Source organism: Dermacentor variabilis, chromosome 3 (assembly GCF_050947875.1).
Source record: "Dermacentor variabilis isolate Ectoservices chromosome 3, ASM5094787v1, whole genome shotgun sequence".
NCBI classification, from domain to species: Eukaryota; Metazoa; Arthropoda; class Arachnida; order Ixodida; family Ixodidae; genus Dermacentor; species Dermacentor variabilis.
The window spans coordinates 231,521,061-231,547,507 of NC_134570.1; the positions used below are offsets into that span (position 1 = coordinate 231,521,061).

The window sequence follows — 26,447 nt, forward strand, 5'->3', positions numbered from 1 at the left end:
CCTAGGCGACAGAAATGAGGCGCAAAGTATAATTTAGAGGCAGATAATTTTCCTTTTCCCGGAAAAGAAGAAAAAGAAAAATGAAATAATTTCGGCTAACCTAATTTCAAATTTCCTTTTTTTTTTCGATGCTCGCGGCAGCAAATGGTCGGCCTTAATACTAGCATGACGTATTTCCTGTTCCCAGTTTTCGTCCTGAGTGTCCCCTCTTGTTTAATTTCTTTCTCTGTGATTAAACTCTGTTTGTAGTCCCAGCATGTGCGTTTGCTTTTTTCTCATTGTGTGCGCGTCTTCGAAGGCTGGGCTTCATCGTTTGTTTGTCAAGGTAAAACTTTATTCTGGTTCTTCGGAACGCGCGACAGCAGGTAGTGGGATGCTCCCACGTCGGTACACAAAGGCCGAGCCTCTCTGCTGCGTAGAAGCCCTATGGACAGCCCATAGCTGTGCTTCAAGATCGGGGCTGCTTAGGGCAGCCTCCCATTTGGGTGACGTGACGCCGTCACGTAACGCCTTAGTGTGTCCATCAATAAATGGGCATTAATTGCGTTTACGCGCAAACCTATGGCACCATACTCTGTTTCACTCAATGGCCAGGTTATAGAATACCAGAAACCTCACCGCTTTTTAGGTGTGAGTATTGACAAGGACCTTCCATGGAGCTGCCACTGCATCTACATCAAGCGAATTGTACATATTGATAATAATAATAATAATAATAATAATAATAATAATAATAATAATAATAATAATAATAATAATAATAATCTTTATTACATCCAGTGATGTCATGGTAACAGATCCAGCCCGCATAAGCAACATTGCTTGTGTGCGAGGCTGGGCAGTCAGCTGGTAGTACTGATATGTGTACAAATAAATAAATTATTAAAAGAATATAGGAAAAAAGTGACATTGCAAAAGTGAACAAAAGATATTATTGCATCAACAGGGGAAAAATACACATTGACATTAGAGATGACTTCGCAATCAGGTTCGCATGCTTCAAATCCCGAAGAAAACTTATTCTCATTCAATTTATTGAAATTAGCCGGCACGTAGAAAGCACGAGTTCTCTTGCCGTAGTTTGTGTACACACGGGGTACCACATATTTTTCTGTCTGACGTAAGCTGCGAGATTTCATGTTCAAGTTTTTGAATTTAGTAAAAAAATAACTTTTACACATGGCGTCGAACAAACCTTGTTGCTCGACACATGTCTGACTGGTACATGCTCAGCAAGAGATCTTCCCCGTGACCAATTGTGCCATACGAGAGGCTATAGGCAATTTTTTTAGGATGCGGTTAATTATATTAAGTCTACTAGAAGAAGCAAAGCCATAAATTGTTATTCCGTACTTTATGATCGATTCCCCAAGTGCCTTGTAAACCATTTTACGAATATTTACATCACAGAAAGATTTTAGGGCATACAAATGAGCGCATACAGCACGTAAGCGCTTTGCAAGCTCTTCAATGTGGACATTCCATGACAATGTGTCGTCGAAGTGTAGCCCCAGGTATTTGTGCTATTTACCAAAGCTACTGGAGGACATGAGCATGCCAGGCAGTCACTGGTGTGGAGGTAAACAGGGGAAATATCCGCGACTGCTTTATATGCGCTCTGAAAACATATCATATTAGTCTTCGATTTGTTAATGAGCATTTTGTTATTAATGAACCAATCAAGTAGTTTACAGACATCATACTGTAACACTCTAGCGGCTTCGTTCGAAAGTTTGTTTGATGCAACCAAAGCCGTGTCATCGGCGTATAAATACATTTTTGATTTTAGTGGTAAGCAAGCAAGATCATTCATGTAAATGTTAAACAAAAGCGGTCCTAATACGGACCCTTGCGGTACTCCTGATTTGACACGCAACAAAGAACTACAAAGAAGATACATGCATATTGCGTGTTTCTTGTGGCCAATGCAAGCGGGCGCCTCGACGAAGACGACGAACGCTCTCTGGCTATCGAGCTGTCGGATGAACTGGCTAGCGCTGCATTATCCTTTGTAAATAGACTCCAGTTATTATTCCTTCGTTCGCGTAACATTTTGGTGGAGGGTGCCGTTCCCCGTCCTCGCCACGGATCTCCGCAGAGGCCGCACCATGATGCTTTCCGCAATGGCTCCTGGTGACGACACATCGTCTCCTTCTACTACTGAGTGTACATGTACGACAACGTACATTACGGTTACCAAACCCCGCAATCCTGGCGTATTTTCCGGCCAAGATAATGTCGACGTTGAGGACCGGCTCACTCTGTATGAACGTGTTAGCCAAAACAACCGCTGGGACCCTACCCAGCGGTTGTCTGGCACAAGCCAATGTCCTATTTTACTTGGACGGAACTCCTGGTGTAGGGATCCGGTCATACGAGGACGAGATCTCTAGCTGGGATGCTTTCAAGGAGAAGCTCACCGACCCCTTTGGAAATCCTGCTGGTCAGCAGCTGGCTGCTAGAAAAGAGCTTGCTACCCGAGTTCGGTCTTCTACTGAACCGTATGTCTCGTACATACACGACGTGGTCGCTCTTTGCCGGAAAGCTGATGTCAAAATACCGAGGTGGACAAAGTCGGCTACGTACTTAAGGGGATCGCGAACGACGCGTTCCACTTGTTGTTTAACAATGTGTCCACCATCGACGTCATTGTCAAGGAATGCCGCCGCTTTGAGCTCGCCAAAAGCCGCCGCGTCATTCCACCATTCTCCCGGCTCCCTAACATGGCTGCGACGTCGTCTTACATCGACCTTACCGCTTCACCACCCTTAAATGAGCGCGTCATCCGTATCGTTCGCCGCGAGCTCTAGGCTACATGACCTGCGCCGTTCCATCCACGCCCACTTTACCCCACCATTGACCAACCAGCCCCAGCGATCTCTCTCAGGAAGCTGTGCGGCAAGAATTTGCCAACCTTGGTTTTCCTGCTGCCTGCTCCATCTCCCGACCTGCCGCCCGACCGGTGCCGACACCTACGCATCACAGTGATCTGTATTCCCCTCCCCGATACCGCAACCCTACCGGGTGGAGAATTCCAAACAACAAGCCCATTTGCTTCGTTGCCTCCTCATTGGTCACGTCGCTCGCCACTGCCGCACCTTCTGGACGTCGCCGTATTCGAGTTTCTTTCCCCCGTCTCCTCGCCTATATGCCGACTCGTGGCGTTACTCGCCTCGCCGTATTCCTCCTACCTCAGGCGTGTCCGTCAGCTCATGCTCGCTCGCAGTCACCTCAGCGCCGTTGGTCCCCGTCACCACAGCCACGCCGCTATTCGTCGCCGACCAATTATGGACCATCCCGGACTGAAAACTAGACCATCCAGCTCCTGGGGGTCGCGCTGCATTATCTTCGTCGAGTAGAAATCCTCCATTGACACTCCCAATGAACCAGAACTTAATTGATGTTCTCGTCGACGGGGGGGGGGGGGGGGGTCCCTTTGACGGCGTCAATAGATACTGGAGCCAAGTGTCCATAATGAGTTGTAACCTCCGTCGTCGACTGAGGAAGGTTCTCGCGCCTCGTTCTACTCGAGCCGTACGCGTGGCCGATGGTAGCACTGTTGACGTCACTGGAATGTGTACTTAATGTATCAGTATCGCCGGCTGCCACGCTCCTGTTCTTTTTACAGTGTGGACCAGTTCTCCCCATGACCTTATCCTCGGACTCTACTTTCTTGCGGCGCATGAAGCTTTGATAGACTGCCCTTCCGGTACCCTTTGCCTCGAACTTCCTGTACTCACGAATATTCGTGCCGAACGGCCGAAGAACTTTAGTACGACCGCCTTCGTCAGCATGCCGCCTAAGCCTTGACTTTCGTCGATTTGCTATCATCTTTTCCTGTGCCCGATGATGATTACGTCGCCACACGTGTTACTGATGTCATTTTAATGTACAATATCACTGTGTCCCACTCCGTCGTCACCGTCGCCGATAACCGGACATGGCTCCCCGTCGTCAGTTTTGGCCTAACAACGGAAGTTCATCTCCAAGGAATATCGGTTGCATCGCTGCGTACTATAGGAGATGACCACGTCACGACGTTTTCAATTGAAGTCTGCTTAAGTTATTCACTATTATGCCCTGACGCAACATTTCGTCCCGTGATTGCTGCGGACCTATTGCCTGAACAAGCAGCAGCTCTGTGCCTCCTTTTGGCTTCCTACCACGACATCTTTGCCCTCAACAATAGCCAATTTTATCAGACTTTAATTGTTAAGCATCACATAAATACTGGTGATGCCAGTCCTATCCATCGCCGGCCATATCGAGTTTCTGATTCAGAGCGTAGGTTTAATCAAGACGAAGTGAACAAGACGCTTGCCAAATGTATTGTTGAACTTTCGTCGAGCTCTTGGGCGTCGTCCGTGGTACTTGTTAAAAAGAAAGATGGCACATGGCGTTTCACTGTAGATTATCGTTATTTAAACCGCATTACCAAGAAAGACGTCTACCCCTTACCTCGCATTGACGACGCACTCGATTGTCTTCACGGTGCCGAATATTTTTCATCAAGAGACATTCGGTCTGGTTATTGGCAAATTTATGTGGATGAGAAGGACCAAGAGAAGACCGTGTTCGTCATCCCTGATGGCCTATATCAATTCAAAGTTATGCCATTTGGTCTATGCAACGCCCCAGCAACGTTCGAACGTATGATGGACTCTTTACTTCAAGTGCTCAAATGGTCAACGTGCCTCTGCTACCTAGACGACGTTCTCGTATTTTCACCTACATTTGAGACACACCTTGAGCGCTTATGAGCTTTCCTCGTGTCTTCCGCGAGGCTGGCCTGCAAAAAAATTCATCGAAGTGTCACTTCGGTCGTCGACAGACAACAGTGCTGGGCCATCTCGTCGACGCTTCTGGTATTCTGCCAGAGGGGGAGAAAATTCGTGCTGTGACGTCTTTTCCTGTACCTCAGTCTGTCAAAGACGTCCGAAGTTTTGTAGGAGTCTGATCCTACTTCCAACGCCTCCTTAAAGACTTCGCTGCGATTGCCCGATCGCTTATTGTTCTTCTGAAGAAGGACGTGCCGTTTACGTGGGGCCCCGCTCAAACTGTCGCGTTTGCCCAGCTCACCAACACTCTCACTACGCCACCTATACTGGCCCACTTTGATCCGTCCTCTCCCTCAGAGGTACGTACCGATGCCAGTGGTCACGATATCGGATCCGTCTTAGCCCAGCGCCAACAGGGTCAGCATCGTGTTATCGCCTACGCTTGCCGCCTCCTCACAGCATCTGGGTGCAACTATTCGATTACAGATCGTGAATGCCTGGCTCTGGTCTGGGCGGTTTCCAAGTTCCGCCCGTACCTGTATGGCACGCACTTCTCTGTAATCATGGACCCCCCCCCCCCCCCCCCCGGCGTTCTGCTGGCTTTCCTCACTCAACGATCCTACCGGCAGGCTTGGTCGCTGGGCTCTGCGGCTGCAAGAATATTCCTATGCAGTAGTGTACAAGTCGGGCCGATTACATCAAGACGCAGACTCTTTATCACGCTATCCAGTGGGCGAACCAACCGCCGACCCTGACCCCGCTGCCGACGCTTGTATTTTCTCCGTTTCTCAGCTACTACACGTTGCCGACGAGCATTGCTGTGATGCCGCCTTGCGCGCCATCATTGATGGCTTGGAAGCTTCGTCTTGTGATTCGCCCCTTCACCTAATCGTTTTCCGGTATGGTGTATTACATCGCCGCAATGTACGCCCCAAACGTCCTGCCCTCCTCCTCGCCATTCCTAAGCAGCTCCCGTCAGCTGTTCTCCAAGAACTTCGTGATTTACCTATGACCTGATTCGCCGACGCTTCTTTTGACAAGCCCTTGTCCGCTCCGTCCGGAAATACGTTGTGGTGTGTGAGAAATGCCAGCGCCGAAAAACACCATCGATGCTCCCTGCCGGGGGCCTTCAACCGCTCGACATTCCTTCGGAGCCGTTCTTTCGCGTTGGCTTGTACCTACTTGGCCCTTTCCATCTATTCACATCCGGCAACAAGTGGGTCGCTATGGCGACAGATTACGCCAAGCGCTACGCCTTCAGTAGACTACTTCCAACAAGCTGCGCCACAGAGGCCACAGATATCGCCGATTTTCTTCTACGCGACATGATCCTGCAGCATGGCGCTCCACACCAATTTCTCGCTGACCGTGGTAGGACATTTCTTTCTAAAGTCAACGCCGACTTCCTGCAGTCCTGCTCAACCAAGCACAAGCTAACTACGTCTTACTAACCACAGACTAATGGTCCACGGAGGGTCTGAATCTTACCCTAATAGGCATGCTTGCAAAGTATGTCTCGTCCAACCATACAGGTTGGGACCTTGCCTTACCCTATGTCACTTTTGCATATAATTCTTCGCGTCACGACACTGCCCGTGATTCCCGGTTCTTTCTGTTGTTTCGTCGAGAACCTACATTGCCACTCGGCATATCCCTCCCATCCGCCGCAGCAGAGACCAGCGAGTCCTGAAGCCATCACCACGGCAGCCCAAGCACGCGAAATTGCAAGCGCTCGTCTCCTGACCTTGCAAAAGAAGCAACGGCGTTTGTATGATCGCCAACACAGAGACGTGCAATCTTCGCCTGCATCTCTGGTACTCCTGTGGTCCCAAACTCGTCATGTTCGCCTGTCAGAAAAGCTCCTGTCCCGGTACACAGGCCCATATCGAGTGCTGCGTTCCGTGACATCAGTTACGTACGAAATCGCCCCAGTCAGTACCAGTGCCTCATCTGCCCCGAATTCCACTGACGTTGTGCATGTCGCACACCTCAAACCACATTACTTTCCTGTTATCACTGATATTTCGACGCACCGAGACGGTGCTGCCACCGCCGGAGATACCTGCATATTGCGTTTTTCTTGTGGCCAATGCACGCGAGTGCCCGAAGACGACGAACGCTCTCTGGCTCTCCGCTGAACTGGCTAGCGCAGCATTATTCTTTGCAAATACACTTTGTTAATAGTCTCCAGTTCTTATTCCTTCATTCACCTAACAATATATTAAGGTTCATGTGCGTAAAAACCTGGGGCACCTCGGTACAGTCCATGCTGCAGCTGTGCAGATCACTGTTTCTGGGCGATTTACGGTACAGCTTGCCGGTTTTGGGAAACACATGTAAGACGAACATTCGTACCCTCGAAAGTTTGCAAAGCCAGGCTCTCTGGATATACCTTGGACATCACGATGCGCCTCGACTCACGCAACAATCATGATTTATAGTCAAGAGTTCGACGAAAGTTCGTCTGGTCTGGTAACATGATGATGAAGAAATTGCGGTCACTGACCAAGTCAAGGTCAAAATAAAACACAGACGTTTCGGGACCCGTACAGGTTCCTTGATCACACTAAAAGCGGGCAAGAGCCACAAGTCGTTTTTATGCCAAAATGCGACGTAGGGAATGGGTGTAGTTAGCAGGAAGATTTCCATCGGTCCTGTTGATACTGTTGTGAGTAGTTTGAATAAATAAAAATTCTAACACGAGTCGCTTCATCGAATTCTTTTCATTAGCTATTGTAGCAGCGTTTTCCCAATCGATATGGTGACTGCAATTGTCGGCGTGTTCGGCAAGGGCGTTCGAGACTTTTTTCTTGTTGGAGACATCCCTTTGGTGCTCTTTTAATCTTCTTGTAAATTTGCCGGTATCACCGATGTAACTGCAGCAGCAGCCTGCGCATGGTACCTTGTAAATGACACCGGGATAATTCTTGCTTTCAAACCGATCCTTTACGTTAAGAAGCTGATTTCTCAGCTTGTTCCATGGTATGTGTCCTATTCTAAGATCGCATCTTGAGAATACGCGGCTAAGAGCTTCGCTGACGCCAGTCACATAAGGCACGCCAGCGCGTTTCGTGAACGACTTGCCTTGTGACGGCTTTGGATGGAGGACACGGGCTTCCATTTTGTTAATAAACTTCTTGGGGCACCCGTTCGGGTACCAAGAAGTTTGCCACTCCTTAAGGCTGAAGGCCTGCACCCGATGCCGCGAAATTGGTCATCGCTAGGACGTGTGCACCAATGCCACCGACACACTCTGCTCCCAGTGTGGAATGAAAGACGCACCCATGGGCAACGGATGTGACCGCGTCTGTGTTATGTGCAACGGAAACCATCAAACAGGCTCGTCGCTGTGGAAACAGCTTCAAGCCGTGCCCTGCACACCTCAAGCAGAAACAAGACATTTTACCCAACAACCAAATTCAACGTCTCGACCGCACTAGCGACTGAAGCCAGCGAAGAAGTTGCAACAGGCACCCGCAACCAAGCACCTGCGATACCAAAAGAAAAATAGAAGTGCGTAAGCGCTCCGTGCATCGCCGATTTGTTTCGGTGGTCGCGGGATGCGCCTTCCTTTACGGCGTTCCTTCACTGGCCGAAATGACAGCGATTTCTGAGCGCTTATGCGATTCGCGTCGCAGAACACAGCCAGATAAGCAGTCAATGAGTTGATAAGAAAAATAATGAGTGATGAGAGGTTATGTGCGTCTTATCATGGTTGATTATGATTCGAATATCATTATGGCCGATTATAACTTGGTCTGAGCAATTCTGATAACGCTGATAAGGAGCGATAAGCGTCGACAAGGGTCAGATGAAGTGCGATAATGTTTTAGGGCCGATCAGAGTTGATAATCATCGGGCCATCTCCGATAAGGCTGATAAGGACAGATTAGGGTTGAAACGCATCGCTTCAATTCCAACAAGGTTGAAAACGACTGATAGAGGCTGATAAGAATCGGATCTTGTTCTATAAGGTTGATAACGACCGATAAGACTTCATAATGGTTTATACTGGTTAGATAACGTTTGATAAGGTTCATAATGACGCCGAGCTGTGCGTACATTTGCAAGTGCCGCAACGTTTGCGCATACTTTGCAATTCCAGTGGAGTTTCTGCGTGGATTCTTTGCGTACAGCATCGAGGTTTGGTGCCACGTTCTTCGCTACGGAAGCTTCAACGATTGCGAGGAATGATCCTGCGCACGATGACTTTCGCTTATACATGTTACGGCTTTGATGTGCTGATTTTTGTTTCAGGTAACCTGCGAACGCCATCCGCATCCAGAAGCTGAATTGGGGCGCCCGTGGGGTGGTTAGTTCCGAACTGTAGTTAACGCTACCAGGCTTGCACGGATTTTACTTATTGATGCGCAAGCGTCAAATGGCCCATCGAGCGAAAAAGCCGGCGGCGTCTGTAGCAGCGAAACTTGCATTTGGCTGCGACGCCACGTCGCGCGCGAGTCAGGAGCGCGCCTCGTGCGCTCGTGACGCTGGCTCGCGCTTAGTGGCACAGATCTCGACGGGGAAGAGGGGAAGAAAGGGCAGCACCTGCTGCCGCGGTATTACACGAGAAGGCTCCATGTCACCGCTGCTCTCGGAAGCCTGTTTATCCGCGCGCTCCTTGTTCGAGAAAGCTCTCGCCTGCGTTCTAACTGCACCTCGTTAAAGGCCACTGACGTAGCGTTGACACGCGTGTACGGTTTTCAGGGCGACGCAACGTAGGGTGCCCCGATGCCAACGCGCCGTTCAGGGTGGAGACAACCTCAACGGCGCCGCCATATTGAAGCACACGGGATCGGCTGCGCTAGCGTTCATAACGGCGCCGTTCATCCTCTCGGCGCGCTTGGAGTGCTTTGAATTGAACAATCTTTTCATCAATATTGGCACGTGTACTTATATCTATCGGGCGACCACGTTTCGCCGCCAAACAAATGTTATCACACAGCACGGGACGCGCCTGCATGTATCCGAAGTTTTCCGAAAGTTATCGATGCTTCTGTGCGCTGTCTGTTGTCGCCAAACCTTGTGTTATCTGATTTCATCGCGTGACGCGAATGGTGTATAACTTTGTGGAAGGCACGCGGGTCTCAACGATAAGTATGGAACATTCGATGACTGCTGTAAAAAAGCCGACGCGCTTGACCCGCTGATCAGATTTTCGGCGAACGCCGACTCTGTTTGCCGCTGCCGCCGTTCTTTGAGTGTAGCCTGATTTTGAGGGCGCAAGTTCGCCCAATAAAACGCTAGTTTCCTCTTTCTCAGTTTGGCTGCTTTCTTCACAGTCACTACCACGTGACATCTGGTGGTGGTGCTGGGCGCCCGTGTGCAGCTACCAAACGAGAACGTTTCCATATTTACGGAAGAAATGAGCCGTCTGTTCCGCCACGCAAACCCGGATATGCCTGAGGAGAAGAAAATCTGCCTACTCATGCGTGGTGTGAAGGAAGAACTTTTCGGCTCAATGATACGAAGCCCACCGAAGACCGTAGAAGAGTTCCTTCGCGAGGCCACCAGCATCGAGAAGGCACTCGAAATGCGGAACCGGCAATTCAACCGCCGTACAAACTCTACCAACTACGCTGGAATTCAATCACTGGCCACGGACAATTTGTGCGAGACCATCAGGGCCATTATGCGCGAAGAACTGCGCAAGGTCTTGCCATCGTCGCAGCCTCAAGTGGCCTCGATCGCCGACATCTTGAAAGAAGAGGTGCACCGATGGCTCGGAGTTCCTGAGGTGCAACCACAACTACCGCAGCCCCAGCCAGAAGTAATGACTTACGCCGCCGTCGCACGCCGTCAACGTCTCCCTCCGCGACCGCGCCAGGGCCCTGTAAAGCCGCAATTCCGCAACCACCCGCCGCCCAGCGCACCTACGCGAGGAAGACAGACATTTCGCTCCCCCCCCCCCCGACCACGGCCCGCTGTGCTACTACCACTGCGGCGAAGCCGGCCATGTGTACCGCCGATGCCCATACTGCGTCCTGGGATTGCGAGGCTTCGCCATCAACGCACAGCGCCCGAGAGAAGGTGAACGCCTGCGTGACATCGCCGACTACCCCGCCGCTACTCAGTGGAGGCCTCAACGACCATCCCGTACACACTAAACATTTTAACACCCTTAAGGGTGTAAATCAGTTTGTCGCCAGACGAACACCCTAAGGGTGCTGTTGTCTACACCCTACAGTTGGGGTGCCATTATAGCACCCTAGAGGAAGGGTGTCCAGCAAAATAAATTTAGGGTGTAGGGGTGCAAGTCCATATTAACACCCATCTATGTGGGTGTTGGAAGGGTGTACCCCTTTTATTTCTAGTGTGTATGGAAGGCAGGTTCGGCAGTACACGCCTTCAATTAGTACTATGTACAGCGACCCACGCGTAACTCTCGCGTGTGTCCGAAGGTTCAAGTTCGGCTACCAAATGCACCATCGAGCAGCCGGCCTTGAAGCTTCGATGGGCACACACACACCTATACGTGTGGATCACATTACATGCATATTAGTAATTCACGGTGTATATTGCAAAATCTGTCTTTGCTGCACAAATACAACCTAGCAAATGTCACTTTTGAGCATGTATATCAACACCAACGGTTATCACGATTTCCAGATCCACATAACATGCAACACAGACTGGTACGATATATGCTGCATTTTCAAGAAAAATGGAAATATATTTATTGCAAGCTGCAATACAGAGTACAAGATATACATAAATCACAGGAAATATAAACATGCACAATCACCAAACACATCGGTAACTACAAGAACATGTACATTTCCCACAAAGGCATCTAAAATATATGTATTGATCAAATCTGTTATTAGAGAAGAAACTATGTCTAGCGGCACTGAAAGAGCCTGAGTTGACCTCGCAGTGTTTCGGGCCACATAAAGGAATAAATTTTCAGTATAAGGCTCAATGAAAGAAAATTCAAGTTTTGATGCCTTGAAAAAAAAAGGGATATCGCAAAGGTGAATTAGGGAAGCAATTGAAATGCAGAGCAAACGCACAAGGCACCTGTTATTTTGTAAGCTAATGTAATCGCAAAGCATTAGGAAATGTTTGGAAAGTCGATATAAGCATAACTGGCCAACATTTTTCGAACTGAAACAATACTTTCCAAGCGTAGACGTGCTTTAAGTGAGGCTTAAGCCAGCAGCATTATTGCTAATTTTCTCTTTCTAACAAGATTACTTGAGCACGAAAAATATGTAGAATTTTTTAGTGCCTACATAGTTTGTCCTCTTTTGTGAAACGAGAGTTCTCTGTGCTAAAGGTGCTGTGTAGCAGATTTTCTAACTACAATTCCAGTTTCTATAAATTTTTGTCTTGTAACCCGAAGGCACTGGTACATATACAATATGTAGTTTGAAAATAGGTTCTTTTTTTACTATAAATCAAGAGTGAATATTCCACATTTGCTATTGTGTGGGTGCAAAGTGCAGTAGAAGGCCTGATAAAAGCAAACCACTGTTGAGTAAACGATTTTGCTGAGCACGAAAGGTGGACAGTGTTTTAAAATACATAGTACATTTCTAAATTATTTGCACTTAGATGCAATAATACAAGATTAGGGCTTGCTGTAGCATGTGAGTATGCAAATTAGCAAATATGGTTTAATAAATTAGCCATACTCTGGTTACTAAAAGAACACAGGCAGTCATGTAAAAGATCAAGTTAAATATCACACTGTTAATATTTGCCAGCAAATGGTCGTATCAAACATTATAAATATACTGAAAAAGGTGCTTTCTTGGGATAGTTGGCAATTAATGAGAAAAAATTACGTACAGCGTGAATTACAAGGTCTGCGAGAGACGACAGACTGCACTGACTTCCAATAATATTTTATTGCGTTGCCACATTGTGTGTATGTATACAAGAGCGGGCATGCGCAGAAAATGAGTCGCAAGGGGCATCTAACAGCAAGTCATTGTACTAAGCACGTGGTCACCTGAAAAAAAACATAATTTCTATCTCATGAAATACAATACTTCACTAGGGTCAGCGTGATAGAGGGGGCACTAACGCACACACTACCCAGTTTTCTGGTGAAATTTGCTTCTATAATTTCCCGGACGACCTGTGTCTCGCTAAAACTTCCGTATCTTCAAAGAGGGGCACGCAGCCAGTTCCAGGGCAATGGATGCCGAAGTGGCCTTGAAGAGTGCTATGGACGTTATAGTGCACTCTTAAACGATCATTTAGGCACCCACCTGTCCATCCAACGTATTTAATGCCTCAAAATAGGGGAATATGGTAAACCAAATTCGTTGCGCATATCTCAAAACGTTTTCTGTGCCAGACAGAGCAAGAACTCTGACGCGATCCAGGCGCGTTTACACACTTACAGAGCTTTGCAGTTTTTCCGGGGTTGAGAAAAGGACTGTGATTCCTGGAGGTTGCCGAATCTTTTTTAGCCTATCGGAGACATCATGCACATACGGTGGCACTGCGAACCGATGTCCTTCAACCGGCTGGTTCCTTGACTGAGCAGGCTCATCACGGTTTGTGCCCCTCAGAAGCTGTTCCGCTATGGCTGAAATTAAGGCCAAAGGGTAGTCAACCCTAGAAAGGCGATCAACCTGTGCAGCAAGACTATGTTGCATTTCGTGTGAGCAAGATTTATTGAGGCTGTTAAGGATGCAAAACTTTTAATACCTCATTTAGCGAGGTTTGAGTGTGCAGAGTTAAAGGGCAAGAGTGACTTCTTACTTCTCGGTTCGAAGCACCAGCCTCAGATCTACAAAGCGCGAGGAATCATCAATGGGGATCTCATGCGCTAGTTGTAGAGGCTTTCTTAAACATCTCCAAGACTCCCGAAGCAGCAGGCTCGAAAGCGTGATCAGTGCAATCAATAAATACCAGGTAGCCATTTACAAACCTGCACACTTCGACAGGAGATGCACTAGGTGACCTTCAATATCGAAATCATGAGCTAGATAAATATCACATAGTTGCGGCGTGAGGCATGATCCTATACAAACACCATTTATTTGTATATTGTGAAGGATCATGCTTGGCGCCGCCACTGATATTTATCTAGCTAATCATGATTGAAACATTCAAGGTCACCTGGATGCGTCTCATGTTGTCAAAGTGTGCAGGTTTGTGGACGACTACTTGGTATTTATTGATTGCACTGATCACGCTTTAGAGCCTGCTGCTTTGGGAGACTTGGAGATCTTTAAGAACTGCAGCCTCTAGAACTAACAGATGAGGTCCCCATTGATTCTTTGCGCTTTCTAGATCTCAGGCAGTGCCTTGAAAACAAACAGGTGTGCTAGTGCTTTGAACCGAGAAGTAAGAAGTCACTCTTGCCCTTTAACTCTGCACATTCAAAGCTTGTTAAACGAGGTATTGTGAAGTTTTGCCTTATTAACAGCCTCAATAAATCTTGCTCACATGAAATGCAAGATAGTATAGCTGCACAGGTTGATCACCTTTCTTGGGCTGGCTATCCTTTGGCCTTAATTTCAGCCATAGCGGAACAGCTTCCGAAGGGCACAAAACGTGATGAGCACAGTCAAGGAACCAGCCGGTTGGAAGATATAGGTTCGCAATGCTACCGTATGTGCATGATGTCTCCGATAGGCTAAATAAGGATTCGGCAACCTCCAGGAATTCTAGTCTTTTCTCAGCCCCGGAAAAGCTGGCAAAGCTCTGTAAGCATGTAAACGCGCCTAAATCGCGTCAAGAGTTCTTGCTCTGTCAGGCACAGAAAAGATTTTGCGATATGTGCACCGAATGTGGTTTACCATATTCCCCTGTTTTGAGGCAGTAAATACGTTGGACGGACAGGCAGGTGCCTAAATGATCGTTTAAGAGTGCACTATAACGTCCATAACACTGTTCAAGGCCACTTGGGCATTCATTGCCGGGACTGCCGCTGCATGCCCCTCTTTGAAGATACGCAAGTTCTAGCAAGACACAGCTCACCCGGTACATTATTGAAGCTGATTGCACCAGGAAATTGGGTAGTGTGTGCGTTACTTCCCCCTCTATCACGCTGACCCCTAGTGAAGTCTTGTATCTCCACAGATAGAGATTGTGATTTTTTTTTCGTGACCATCTTCTTAGTACATTGACTTGCTGTTAGAACACCCCTTGTGACTGCCTTTCATTTTCTGCGCCCCCCCATGACCCCTCGTGTATAAACACACTATGTGGCAACACAATAAAATATTGTTGGAAGTCAGCGCAGTGTATGTCATCTCTCGCAGTCCTTGTCCTTCCCACTGTACATCATTTTTTATACTGCACAGTGAATATTAATTGATTCAAAATTAGAAAAATATAGTACACATCTGAGCTGAAAAAATGCAATTGATGCAGCAAATTACGTTTAGCTTGCCAAGAGAAAAAAATGTTCACGGTTAACCACGAGGTGCAGGGACTCCATTCTCTGAGCATCTTGACCAATAAATGCAGCGCATGGCATTGCTGGAATCTTGCGTCCTGCATTAGCAAAATAAGAAGAGAATCATGAGAGTTCAGTCTGTGCAATTACACATGTACACTGTGGAAAATTTGATAAGGCAACAAGCTCCTGAAAGTAACAAACTTAATGTGACTGCGAACAATGCACAGCTCAGGCAACTGGGCAAGACAGGTGAAAGGTAGGAGAAATTTTTATTTTGCAAATTTAGGAATTGCATTTACTGTGAACACTAAACCACTATGTCACTTTGAACACTAGGCACATACAGCAGCAAAAGCAAATAAATTTACAGTAGCCTTTTCACCATAGAAAATAAGAGTGAACTAAATTTAATGGCACTACCAATGACATCTCTCAACAGACATTTGTCCAAGAGTGTGTATGTGACCTTAATATAAATTGACATGAAATATGCAATATATCCCTGCATTACACTTTATAAGTACTGCAGCTGAGAACCTTACGGGATATGGCACATTAAGACTGACATGCACAAGACATTAAAAAATGGCTGTTTTACACAACATTATTACACTAGGAGACGAAGAGTAGTTTTACAGAGAGTGCACACAAAATGAAAATGAGGGAACCCCCACTGGCATTCTCATTTGCCCGCAATACCTGCATCCGGCCCAACAATCTCCAACTCTCCAATGCAGTTTATTAGAACATTTCTGTATACTGAAATTTATTGTGTATTTCTTATTTAATAATTTCGTAAGAACTGACATTTCAGCATACTTTCCTTGAAAATTTAGCATGTGTTAACTATTTTCCTTAGAGCAGGCCCCTTTCTTTCAATGGGTTAGCTTGGCGATATGGTGACAAGTAGTATTCCCAAAGATCATAAGTTTAAATAAACTTATGATCTTTGGGAATTGTATATAAGTGTCCATATTCAATGAACCTCAGAGCCACAACCATTTCTCATCCTGTGTTGCCACTACCCGCATGAGTCGCTATGGTTGCAAATTGGCTACCCACCCTCTCCCGCCTAAAAGTACGTTTTTCCACATGGAAAATCACCACAGCATTGCATTTGATTGAATGAGTCCTCCTGTGCATGTTTTTTTTTCTCATCTTGTAATGGCTAGGTTCAACATGGTCAAGTTGTCTGAAAACTGCCAAGCCCAAACCAATACTTTGTGTAGTTTCAAAATTATGAAACATTCATTTTTCAAGACTTGTCCCAAATTAAGCATGAGGCAGATTTTCATGATGCAAATGAGGAAAGGTTGTGCTTAGTGACAATGATAGGCCTACTATATCATGCAAAACTGTGTGAAATGACATATGCTTGCAATATTCATGAGCAGCTAGCTCAGTACAAGAAATAGGCGCAATGCCTGCGGAAATGTTTTTTAACACCCATGAGAGGTCCTAGTTTCTTGTAATTTCTTCAAATCCCTTGCAGTCTAGATTGCAATCCGGTGCATTTTGATATTGTATTTGAAATAAAAACAGCTGAAATTTTAAGGTTTTGAGAATTATACGGGATTAAATTAAAGGTAGCAGAGTAATGCAACGAGCAAATAACAAGCTCATTGCATAGAGTAAAGAAATATTCCTTTCCTGCAAAAACATTGGTAGCAGGAAGGTCATACGAAATTAGCACTGAATGCACAATAAAGAATATCATGCTGGAATGCTCCAGTCTGTGAATATTCTTGCACAAAGAAAATTCTAATTATGAAAGGCCAAGAAAATGCAAGTGTATGCTTTGGATCAGCAACCATACCTGCAGTATGCAGTACAATCGGCAATATTTAAAAACACACACAACTGCACATAATATCAAGCTTAGGCCGCCAAGGAGCCTCAGAGTTTTAAATTATAACTTGACTTACTATTTTAAACTTCGCACCTATATCTACTTATAATGTTGTCTTCCCAACTGCTTCCTAGAAGACATCAACCATCTATCTGCCTGAAGGCGAACGCAAGTGGCTTGCTCTTGATGGAGGGCACTAAAGCTGGGCATTGTGAAATTGCTGCTATCATCTGCATGACCTGCGAGATACAACGCTCTAAGTTCAAGATAAACAACTGCTAATAGAATGAAAGACAAGATCACTGGCAATGAGCCTCGTTTTGATTTGCACGAGAAAAGCAAAAAATATGGACTTTGTGCTGCTTACTGAAAAAGAAGCAAGCTTCCTTCCAGATGTTGCAGTCATGCATTAACATTGTCACACAGCTGCACGTTTGTATGCTTATATGCTGCTGTTGCTACTCTGCCAGCATGCTTTGCATAGCTTATTATTTCAAGTTATATTGATCATTGTGTTTTCCCCCCAATTTTTGGCAAATAGCACCAGCAAAGAAGTAGCTCACTTACACACACACTCCCTTGTGAGGAGCGAATTCACATACACGCACGCATGCATGCGCGCGCGCGCACACACACACGCACACACAACAAACACACAAGCCTCTGCCACATAAGCAGCTTCCCATGCTTGACACATTGCATTTTTTATCCTTTGACACTCCTACTGCTAAGGCATAAAAAAGCCTTCGTGTGACTAACCCCAAACTCCTCAACCTACACTTCCAGCTTAAACACTTTCTCAAGAGCCAGTACAAGCCTTCCAGCTTCCCCAGTTCTCCAAACTGTAGTTACGAATTTCAATAGGGCTATAGGCGACAGCTCTCGAAGGGCATGCAAACTACCAGGAAAGACCTAAAGCTTGCATATGATACCTCTAAAGCACAACAACAACACTCCAAATTTTCAAAATTCATTAGAGCTCCTGAGGACAATTGCTATAAACGTAGGACGTCTCGAATAACCTGCTGTTCACAATTTCAGCGGTTGTCTGTATCAACGGAAATGTGGGCTAATGGGAAATTCACGTCTTTAAGATCAGAATTAGTGTAATGGTGAAACACACTACCAGATTTCTTAATCATTTATTTATGCTCTGGATGTAACGTTCCCTTTAGAATAACAATCAAGGATATCAATTCATCAGGGCAGAGGAGGGAAAAAGGAGGAAGCGTATACCTGACGCCTTCCCACTGATCCTCCTGAGAAACGGCGCCTCATACAGCAGTTGTCCAGGTTGGCTTGAAATCAAACTCGGGTTTCAGGCGGCAACACTCGCTGCACCAAATTGGATGACTTTTATTGCGAGTAAAACTCTACCGGCCTTATGCAATACATATGCACGCACACAAAACGCACTCGCGCACACACAAATATACGCACTCTCAAAGCGCAGACACAAAAGCACGCACGCGCACATTGATAAACACAAACAAGCACACATACATGCAGGCAGACACGCTATCACGTGCACGCACACACAGCGACCCACACAGAAACAAGCTCACAAAACACGTACGCACTAGACACACGCAAGCACGCCGGCCCATACAAACCGGCATGTACAGAACGCGCGCGCGCGCACACACACACACACACACACACACGCACGCACACACGCACGCACGCACGCACACAAAGCGAGCTGAGCGCACGCACACACACGAATCGAGCCGAGCGGGAGCACGCACACATGCACAGACAAAACGAGCCGAAAACATGCTAAAGGCGCCCGGCAAGCAGCAACCGCAGCACGCGACTGCATCAGGGAGAACCAATACCGCGCCAGTTCTTTCGAAAGGTGGCAAAGTCAGTCGTCCTTTTTCTACGCGACGCAAAAGTGGTCGACCACATTACAAGAAGCCACGCGGAACGCACAAAAGAATCACATCTACGAACGTTCAAGCGCTGAGAAACAAAGCGTAACTATGCAGGCGCACCGCGCCCGATATAAGGGGCGCGATCGAGGTAGTTAACTTGCCCTACTAGGAGTGCAGCTGCTCTTCCTCTTACATTAGTGAATTATGCTACGAGATCACAGTAAGAAACTTCTAGAGCGAACAAAAACACGTAACCCACCAAAGAAATACCAAATAAATGGGCACTTGCCTGAAAATTCCCATTATGGCAGTACTACCGACCGCCGACACAGGGCACATTGCAACTGCTCGTCTCAGCGTCCGTGGATCCATCTTCCAGTGCGTACGAACGCTTTGCTTTGAAGTGGAGCACGAGTAACACACAAAGAACGGGCCACACCTTTTTCTACACCGCGCACAAAACTAATCACACGTGTAAAATTATTTCGCACAGCGCGAGACGCGAACGCATTTCATGTAGCGAGAGAATGCAATAATGGCGTAGCTTCCGCCTTCCCGTCCTGCCACGCGCCGAAGTGACGGCATGTGACTGTACAGCGTCCTCTCGTCACTTCCGGTCGCTTTTCATTGGGCAGGGGGCGGCCGCGCAAATTGAACGTTTATTCTGACAGGTTTGCTTGCTCGTATGGCCGCCTGTTTGCTACTCAGAGTTTCTCACTACATTACCTAGAGGGGAATCTGGCGCTGCTGCGCTGTGGTATGCATGGGAATGCCGGTATATTGTGGATTCGGATTGGCATCGTTCTCGTAGAGACAGGACACCTTGAACACGCGCTTGGCAAGTACCGTTCCGTCTGTCACAATGATTCATTTTCTACTAGAACAGCACGTAAAAAGCTGTTTTAGCTTTATTATTACGTGAAAACATGTTTTGTTTAACTATGAGAACTTGTTATTGTGTGTACGACTACATGTTACGTAAAAAGTATCAGCGGGCCTCTAAAGTTGTAGGACAGACGACAAGGTTCGCGCTCGCTTTGAAACAGTTGGTCGTCTGTTCTTGCTTTTCTTCGCTTGGTCATGCATCGTGGGTGAGTAAAGATGTAATATGCGTGAATGGAAACATTTTATGAAGATTTTACTTTGAGAAAGCATTATTTGCGTAGCCATATCCACGTTTTAGACGAAGCCTCTTACAACACCAGCCAACACGAGCCTCGCAGACACATATACCGTGATTCCATGACGGCACGGTGCCCCCTTAAGAAACTCCCATAGACGGTGGCGCCAGATTACCCTCTAGGTGTTATAGTGAGAAACTCTATGTTGCTGCTGCTTCGGTCTGGTCCGCAACTAGAGCGGTGAGGCGGGTAGTTGTTACTACGTTTTGTGCCGAGCATTTTTTTTTGGGGGGGGGGGCGCAGTCTGTGCTGCATGACTGAGGGTACAGTACACAAATGGGGACCGTGAGCGAGACGATCGGTGCTCTTCTGCTGGTGCGATTAGATTATTTGCTGGGTCCGAACGAAGCAACCTTGCGAGCTCACAGCGTAGTTACAGCGATATCCTCGCTCGATAAAGACCCTCACATCTTGGTCGTGCGACAGCGACGCGTAAGCATTCATGAGGCGACTAAAGAATGTGTTTGTAAGAGCGTATGCTGTGGATAAGCAATTACAGCTTTGACGACACCAGCCCCTAATATATAGGCTGAGCCTTACAAACTGTGTCCGAGGATGCGCTTAGAAAGCAGACCAGCAGCTTAGTAAAACTCTGAATAACTTAGGCAAGGTACGTGGAGATTCGGATTTGAGAACTTCCAGCGTGATCTCGCCGCTTTAAATGTCTTCGTTATGGCTTCACCAAGCATATTGTGCGTTGATGCCATTGTACAGCAGAGGCTCGTCTAATAGCATGTCCCTGTTTGTTCAGCAATGTATCCACACAGCTTCTTTAATTTCGCCACTTTTTGTTGGGCTTTTAAGGACACCGAAACATTCGTGCAGAATTGTGCAAGTTGCTCGCGCGTTTTCATTCTGCTATTGCAGTTTGTCTTAGAAGTGTTTGATTGCATGATAATATAATCGTGAGCACAAAATATAGTGATAATTAAATTGTAAGTGAAAGTGCGTACATTTTCTCAATGATACATTTTGGAGTGGCCATCATGCCAGTAACATCAGAATCCTAGAAAAAGATCGACAGTCACTTAGGAATGCGAAAACTTAATGACTTCATGGATGTACACTTGCAATTACCACGTGACCGTGATACGTCCTACATTGTCACGTGTCCTTTACAATTCTACCTTCATCTGCCGCAATCCACCTTGCTACAGTTTGTACGAACCTTAACCGAATATATTCCACCCTAATACACATTATTGACCCATAATTGCTCGTAATTAACGTTGTTCTATTTACTACCTTCTGTATCACTACTGACGTCATACAAGACGCTGATGACGTCACATTTTATTGCTTTATTTTACATACTTTCAAGGCCTAGTAGATAGAACAGAAAGAAGGGGTGAAAGTATACAATATTTGCAGTGCAGGGCAAGAATGGAAAATCAAACTGTTAGACACTTTGAACAGCGATGTTGAATTAGTGGTGTCACAAATTGAGACTGTGGAGGCGGAAAGGCGGTTCCATTCAGTGGCTGTTCTTGGCAAAAAGGAAGAATGGCACATGAATTTTGTGTCGATGGTCCATGCGAGACGAGATATAACTTGGTGGGGTGAAAATATTTTCTTTAAGAGAAGGGTTAAAGTACCATATTCTATGAAAAATACAGAGAAGAAGGTACCTACGACGTAACCAAAGGTCAGATTGACCTAGTGTTCTTTTCATGGACGTGACGCTAGAATGACGTAAATAATTTGAGAGAATAAAAGGGCGGCGCGGTTCTGAATGCTTTCAAGGGAAATGACAACATTGGCATGAGCAGGGTCCCGTATGGATGGTTGTTGCGTAGAACGCCATCTTTCCTACCTGAAAGTCCATAAAATGCTTTCGCATTAAAAATGCAATACATACACACCTTGCTCAATGCGTGGACGTGTACACGTTACTTAGGTTTATGCATCAATGCGTTCAACACCCTTCAGTCGCTGATTTAACACCCTTCTTCTAGCAAAGTCGCACCTTATGTGTGGTATACACCCTTGTGATAGGGTGTTTTGACCAAAAAGGGTGCTGAAAAGGTGTGGACGTGGGTGTAAATGCAGAAAGCGCCCCTCTCAACACCCATAAGGGTGTAAAAATGTTTAGTGTGTACGCCGTCACCAGGCCGCTACCTGTCGCTGCAGCGCCGACCATACGCTGGCCCAGCCCGGGGCCGGTCCGTCAGCTCATATCCGGAAAACTAAAAGCAGCAACCGATGGAGGTACGGTTGCAGTTCATGGAACTTACGAAGATCCTCCGCCGCCGACGAAGACGCCGAAAAGACTATCTCGACGACATAACGACGACACACCGCCGTCCCGACGAAGTCTGGCAGGAAAGAACACACTGACGAAAGACCACCACACGGCGCCACGTACCAGCCACAGGTGGACGCGACGCAGCCGTGATCCGACGCCAAGGCCTAACTGTAACGCAAGACAAAGAACCACCGACCTCGACGTGCTTCTCGACGGCCACGCAGTCACCGCCTTAGTAGACACAGGAGCCGATTACTCCGTCATGAGTGGGCCCATCGCAGCCCAATTGAAGAAAGTTAAGACTGCATGGGAAGGCCAGTTAATTCGGAACGCTAGAATACACCTCATCACGCCGACTGGGATCTGCCCGGCAAGAATTTCCCTTCATGACCGGACTTACTCTGCCACCTTCGTTAGCCTGCAACAGTGTTCACGAGACGTCATTCTCGGCATGGACTTCCTGAACCAACACGGCGCAATCACCGACCTAAAGTGGAAGTCAATAACGCAGTCGGAAAATCAAACGATAACGCCGGAGAGCCCTCGTAGTCACCACGTCTTGAGTGTGCTCGAAGATCAAGTGAGCATCCTGCCTCGCTCCAGCATTGTTATTTCGGTTGGCGCCGAAACACCCGCTGACGTAGAAGGCGTCATCGAAGGTGACCAACGTCTACTGCTAGACCGTGAAATTTGCGTCGCAAGAGGGATCAATCGATTGCACGGAGGAAACATGAAAGTGTTGCTGACAAACTTCAGCCAGGAGTTCAAGCACATCAACAAGGGCACGACAATCGCATACATCGAGGAAATTCAGGAAACCAGTGATGCGTTTGTCCTCTCGGATCCTGTCGCATCTACCCCGACGAGTGTAGTGCCCGAGCCAGACTTCGACATAAGTCCAAGTCTCCCCGTGATTAAGCAGCAACAGTTGAGAAGTCTGCTTGGACGATACAAAGACTGCTTTTCGGCGTCGTCGAGGATTCGACAAACGCCAGAAGCATAGCATCGCATAATGACCGAAGAGTGCGCTCGACCACTCCGCCAGAGCCCTTACCGAGTTTCGACGCGAGAACGCGAAGCTATAAGACAACAAGTCGACGATATGCTGCGCGACGACCCGTGGGTGCCTCCAGTTGTTGTAGTGAAGAAAAAGGAGGGAACCCTCCGTTTCTGCGTCCATTATCGTCGACTGAACAAAATCACGAAGAAAGATGTATGCACTCCCTCCCACGGATAGACGACGCGTTGGATCGGCTCTGCAATGCTAAATACTTCTCATCGATGGACCTGAAGCCTGGCTACTGGCAAATAGAAGTCGACGAAAGGGATCGCGAAAAAACCGCCTTCATTACGCCAGACGGCCTCTATAAGTTCACGGTTATGCCATTTGGACTGTGCTCGGTGCCTGCAAGGTTCCAGCGCGTGATAGACACGGTTTTAGCAAGATTGAAGTGGCAAACATGTCTTGTTTATTTGGATGACGTCGTCGTCTTCGACGGAAATTTCGACGATCACATTAAGCGGCTTGCGACAGTATTAGAGGCCATCAAGTCATCAGGGCTCACTCTGAAGCCGGAAAAGTGTCGCTTCGCTTACGATGAGCTTCTATTCCTTGGCCACGTGATCAGCAAATCTGGAGTACGCTCCGACCCGCAGAAGACAGCTGCCATCGCAATGTTCCAGCAGCCAATCGACAAGAAGGCAGTACGCAGATTCCTTGGCATGTGTGCGTACGATTGGCGCTTTCTCAAGGATTTTTCACGCATCGCGGAGCCGCTAACACATCTAACGAAATCTGATGTCGAGTTCAAGTGGGAAACGCCGCAGGCCGACGCATTTCAAGAACTCAAACGATGCATGCAGTCACCACCGGTACTTTCACACTTCGGCGAGGACGCCGATACTGAAATCCACAGTGATGCCAGTAGCCTAGGCCTCAGTGCCGTCCTAGTCAAGAGGAAAGACGGACTTGAGCGGGTGATATCTTATGCTAGCCGGTCGCTCTCAAAAGCGGAAGGCAATTATTCTACGACTGAAAAGGAATGCCCTGCCATCATTTGGGCTACAGCGAAATTCCGCCCTTACCTTTATGGCAGGCCATTCAATGTCGTCACGGACCATCACGCGTTGTGTTGGCTAGCTAACTTAAAGGACACTTCAGGACGGCTGGCGCGGTGGAGCCTCGGACTGCAAGATTATGACGTCACCGTAATATACAAGTCCGAAAGAAAACACTCTGACGAAGACTGCTTATCACGCGCCCTCGTCGATCCCCCGCCGCAAGACGACGAGGACGACGACGCCTTCCTTGGAATAATAAGCATGGAAGACTTCACTAAACAGCAGCGAGCAGACCCGGAGCTAAAATGCCTCGTCGAGTATTTGGAAGGGAACACCGACGTTGCCCCTAGGGTATTTAGGCGCGGGCCTTCGTTCACGGTACAAAACAACCTGCTCGTGAAGAAGAGCTTCTCACTAGTCCATGCCAGCTACCTTCGTGTTGTACCGTCAGCGCTGCGTCCAGAAGTACTGCACGCCCTACACGACGATATTACTGGCAAGGTATCAATGGCCGCGTCTGACCGCCGATGTCGCCCGTTACGTCTAGACATGCCGAGACTGTCAGGGACCTAAGACTCCACCGACAAGGCCAGCAGGATTACTTCAGCCGATCGAACCTCCTCATCGACCATTCCAGCAGATTGGGATGCATTTGTTGGGGCCGTTTCCTACGTCAACATCCGGGAATAAGTTGATCGTCGTGGCGCGGACTTCCCCACCCGCTTCGCTGAAACTAAAGCTCTACCAAAAGGCAGCGCAGCCGAAGTTGCGAAATTTCTCGTCGAGAACATCCTGCTGCGACATGGTGCCCGAGAAGTCCTCATCACCGACAGAGGAACGGCTTTTACAGCAGAGCTCACCCAAGCCATTCTGCAATACAGCCAGACAAGCCACGAGAGGAAAACTGCCTACGACCCGCTGACGAATGGTCTCACGGAGCGCCTGAACAAGACCCTCGCCGACATGCTAGCAATGTACGTCGACGTCGAACACAAGACCTGGGATGCCGTCCTGCTGTACGTAACATTCGCTTACAACACGGCGGTGCAAAAAACAACACAGATCACGCCGTTTAAGCTGGTATACGGCAGGAGCCCGACGACGACGCTCGACGCCACGCTGCCGCACGTCACTGACGAGGACAATCTTGACGTCGCTACCTATCTCCAGCGCGCCGAAGAAGCCCGACAGCTCGCCCGCCTGCGGATCAAGAACTAGCAGCGTACCGTCAGCCGACACTACCGCCTCCGACGACGTTTTGTCGAGTACCAGCCCGGCGACCGTGTTTGGGTATGGACCCCGATACGCCGACGAGGACTGAATGAGAAACTATTGCTACGCTATTTAGGACCCTACAAGGTCATCCGACGTATTGGCGCACTGGACTATGAGGTCATGCCAGACGGCAATTCGCATTCACAGCGGCGCCGCGCACGATCTGAAGTGGTCCACGTGGTGCGCTTTAAACCCTTTTACGGACGCTGACAAACTTCGTTATTTTCTTGTCTTTGCTACGAGTGCTTTTCTTTATTGTTTTCGTTTGTTTGCAGCATCGGGTCGATGCTTTTTAAGAGGGTGGTATTGACACGTGTACTTATATTTATCGGGCGACCATGTTTTGCCGCCTAACAAATGTTATCACACAGCGCGGGACGCGCCTGCATGTATCCGAAGTTTCCGGAAAGTTATCGCTGCTTATATCCCCCTGTGTTGTCGCCGAACCTTGTGTTATCTGATCTCATCGCGTGACGCGAATGGTATAGAAATTTGTGGATGGCACGCGGGTCCCTACGATTAGTCTGGAACATTCGGTGACTGCTGTATAAAAGCCGACGCGCTGATCATAATTTTCGATGATCGCCGACTGTGTTTGCCGCTGTCGCCGTTCTTTGAGTATAGCCTGTTTTTGAGGGCACAAGTTCGCCCAATAAAACGCTAGTTTCCTCTTTCTCGATTTGGCTGCTTTCTTCACAGTCACTACCACGTGAGAAAATTGCACTGCGCATTTTTTTCACACATAATAGGCATATTACCATCCGACGGTCGAAGACGTAATTGTACGAAATAATTTTAGGGCCCCGAGTGGTCGA

The 26,447-nt window shown here is 47.6% G+C and overlaps 1 long non-coding RNA gene across 1 annotated transcript; it reads right to left on the minus strand.

Moving 5' to 3' along the window:
- Positions 1-17,194: 17,194 nt before the first annotated feature.
- LOC142574436 (uncharacterized) lies at positions 17,195-19,415 on the minus strand. Its single transcript, XR_012826535.1, has 3 exons — positions 19,160-19,415; positions 18,230-18,328; positions 17,195-17,232 (listed from the first exon to the last, which is right to left on the minus strand). It is a non-coding gene; the product is annotated as an uncharacterized LOC142574436 (long non-coding RNA).
- Positions 19,416-26,447: the final 7,032 nt, after the last annotated feature.